The following is a 3,800-nucleotide window of genomic DNA, read 5'->3' on the forward strand; positions in this document are numbered from 1 at the left end:
GCAGTGTTTCATTCTGCTGTGCATAAGGTCGCTGTGAGTTGGTAACGACTCGATGGCACCTAACAACAACAACATATATCTTTGATCAACATATAAACTACTGCCTTTAGTGTGTGTAATTTTTTTAATTGACCAATTTTTATTAAATTTAACACATAAAACTGTATTAAAATTGCATTGGGTTATAGGAATTAACCTTCCATATTTTATGCCTTTCAAGGCTCACTAAGTACCCTGATAATATGTCAAAAGCCCGTAATGAAAGTAGTAAACATGCATTACATTTTCAGCCCTCTCAGCCCAGGTGCAGTCCACCAAGATCACTGATAGAGAATAGGCACTTCAAGAACTTTAGCAGTTGCATAATGACTTATATGTGTGTTCAGTTGCCCAGAGCTTGTTATTTCGCAAAGCTCTTTCCAATCTCTTCATTTCGAATCTGCTACAACTTTATAGACTTGTTTGGGGAGCTATCAGATAAATCACTGCATTTATGTAGTACAGAATGCTTTCCATGTATTATCTCATTTGAACCCCAAACCAACACTGAACTAGGCAGGATATATAGTCAACCTCCCAGTTGAGGAAGTTAAATATCCTGAGGTCAGACATCTACTAAGTAGTGAAAATTGAACTGAACTCAAGACTATGCCATACTATAGATCTCACAGCTAGTTTGCTAGCAACAAAGAAAATATTTCCAAGAACAGGATGCATTCAGAGAGAGGTAAATCTATATGAAGTAGTATATCTTTTGGAATCAAAAGACTCTATTGGCCTTGGTTATTATAGTCACTTCATGACATCAAGGGTTCTGGGTTTTTTTGCCTTATTTTGTTTTTACCACTCTTTGTAGCTCCCATTCCTATTGAGTGCCATTAATCATTGAATAAATATTTGAGGAATGAATGAATGGTACCACGTCCTTGTTCTGTTTTACTCTAGCCACACAAAATGGCTTGCAGTGTCTTTGCTGTTTCATATCTACCTACTTTTACATGTGGCATTTCCTTCACTTGACATAGTTGCCTTCACCTCTTTGTTTTCCTAGAGAATCCTTATTTATACCTCAAGACCTAGTTCAGCTTATCTGTAAGGCTTTCCTTGGTATTCTTCTTCTTCTGAGGAGTGAAAGGCTTTTATGCCTCCTTGGCAAGCCTCTGCAATTGGCTTATTACTAATGTCTTTAAGAGTCTACTGTGTATCATACACATACAAAAGGACTTCAAAAAGTCCATGGAAAAATGGAATTGAATGATAATGGATTTTTTCCACAAATTTTGTGAAGGTTCTTCTTGTTAGGTTCTAGGCATACGAGAAGGCTTCATGGGAAAAATCCACCATCTTTTCATTTTATTTTTCTAAGGACTTTTTGAAGTCTCATATACCAGTGAATAGGAGCTGTCATTCTAATCTGAGAGACAGGCATAACAAACAATAAACTAATATGTAAGTTATAGCATTTGCAATAACAATAAATGGTAGGGTGATCAACTCTGAGAAGCTGACCTTCACTTGAAACTGAAAAGATGAGTAGGTGAAAATGGGAAGACATAGGGAAAGAGCACTGTGTTGTTACTATTTACTTGTTGGCTCCTCATCTACACCTCTACTTCTTCCTACCTCTGCCACCTTAGTACTTATACACTCAGCTCGCCTCTGAACTCAGTGAATCTTTGTACTCCCCAAGACCCAGTCCTGGCTTGGCATTAGAGTCGCAGTTCCAAACTCTGCCTGAGCTGCCCTTATTAGAGTCACCAGGTCCATGGCCCCATGCTTCCGGTTTAGTACATCTCTATCGACTATACAGGCTCACTATGGGTCAGAACTGACTCAACAGTACTTAACAACAACAAATGTGCACACAGTGTGGCACTGTACAATCAAACCCACCCGCCGCTCCTTGGAAACCCTATGCACGGTTGCTATGTATCGAAACTGACTGGACAGTACTTTAACAACAACAGTGGGGAGCCTGGAGAAGAGTTGTGACTTGTCACCCCTCGCTGACTAGTTTGTGACACTGTTACTCAATCTTGCTGTGCCTCTCTTTCCTGTACTTAAAATGGAAATAAAAATAAAACTTCATAGAGTTGCTGTTAGAATTAAATGAGACAATGCACCTAAAATGTTTAGCCCAGTGCCTGGCACATTGGAAAGCAATAAAAAATGTTAGAGGAATTGCTCTTGAGTGGTCATTAGGTGTTTGCTGAATGGATGGTTGAGTGAAGGAATAATAAAATTTAATCCTGCTTTCAGTAACTACTAATAGTGTGTCAAAACAAATATTGAATACTCATTTTCAGTTGCCTTATCTATTGTTTGTTTTAATCTGAACAAGAAAGAGATAAAAAGGAAAACACCAAACACCAATGTTTTTAACAATTTTCATATAAAACAGCCTCTGAAAATGTATAATTTGGCTTACCTTTTTCTGAATAGTGCAGAGTTTCTAGCCTCATGTCTAAAAAAAAAAAAGAAAGAAAGAAAGAAATCCAAATGTACACAATCTACCGACCTGGGCCATTCTGTAATTTATACTTTATTATCTTTTGAAATCACTGTTTGAGCACTTTGTATTGAAAGAAATTTCTTTTATGTATCTCATACTTCATTTATCATGGGAGATCTTCAGGCTATCATAACCAATGAAGGTTATGACAATACCAGAAAGAGCAATAATTTTCTGAGATCAGGAACACCACTGGAATTAACCTAGAACATTGTTTCCAGTACTCTAAATTATATTCAGACCATTTCAGCAAGCCTTTAGTAGTTGGCAGCTATTCCCCCACTTGGAAAACGTTAAATGCCAAAATAGTATGTACAAAGATGAGATCATTAACTATCTAGTGGCATGAAGAACTTTAAAAATAAAAGTAGTATTTTCACTGAAAAAAACCTAGGCTCATGGTTATTGGTTTTATAAATATTCAATATTTGGCTACCTGGGAGTGCTTTGATCATGAAACACATGGGTCTAAGTTTTCTAATAAAACAAACAAAAACATAAATTAGCTATGGAGATCAGCCGAGACTTTGCCAAGTATTCTTTTCAGTGAGTTGTAAGAGTTAACACTTAGCTAGCTGAATAATTCCCTCTGATCTTATTGTCAATCTAGCAGCCCCAGCATAGTCTAGAAATATCATACACCTTTAATGTCATAGAAATCAACACTATTGTAGAATACGGAAGTAATTAGCCAGCAGTTTCTCTTTTCTTTTTGATAGCATTGTTTTCATTCACAAACCAATGCACCATAAACTTACTCTGGCTGGAGGTTCGAAATTTGTTTTACTGCTCAATAAATGTGGAGGTGTGCAGATCAGAAGTCCATAGCAAAGAGCCAAATTCGCTGGCCACTCACTCTCTGACAGGATGATGGGTTATGGAGCTTTACAGTGATATGTAGTACACGTGTTAGATTATGGGATAATCTGTACTTTAGTAGTGGTACAATACTAAACAGTCAGGAAAAACAGAGATACGGTCATAGTTTTCAGATGACAGGCTTCATTTTAAATGTTAATAGAAGGAAGACTTCTGATAGGGGAAGGAAATTCACCATAACAAATGCATTCCCTTTACTGCATTCGAACATGGTATCAATTAAATTCAACTGTATATATAATGTACTCTTAATTTTTAACAGTCCTAAGAAAGAGTAATGTGAAAAATATTATATACTCTTATATGTTACAGTTCATGAACAGATGGAAAAGATTATGTCATTCAGTAAATAATGTCACGTGCACTCGTATAAAACATCTCAAATTGGTGTTTGCATGGGTTTTTCTTT

General features: G+C 36.6%; 1 protein-coding gene across 1 annotated transcript in view; it reads left to right on the forward strand.

The window, feature by feature from the left end:
* Nucleotides 1–3,800, forward strand: part of FBXL17 (F-box and leucine-rich repeat protein 17) — a gene marked incomplete at its 5' end in the record, with an annotated part of 910,371 nt that overhangs the window by 869,494 nt on the left and 37,077 nt on the right. The window lies entirely within an intron of this gene.

Source organism: Chrysochloris asiatica, unplaced genomic scaffold (assembly GCF_000296735.1).
Source record: "Chrysochloris asiatica unplaced genomic scaffold, ChrAsi1.0 scaffold00189, whole genome shotgun sequence".
In the NCBI taxonomy this organism is placed as follows: Eukaryota; Metazoa; Chordata; class Mammalia; order Afrosoricida; family Chrysochloridae; genus Chrysochloris; species Chrysochloris asiatica.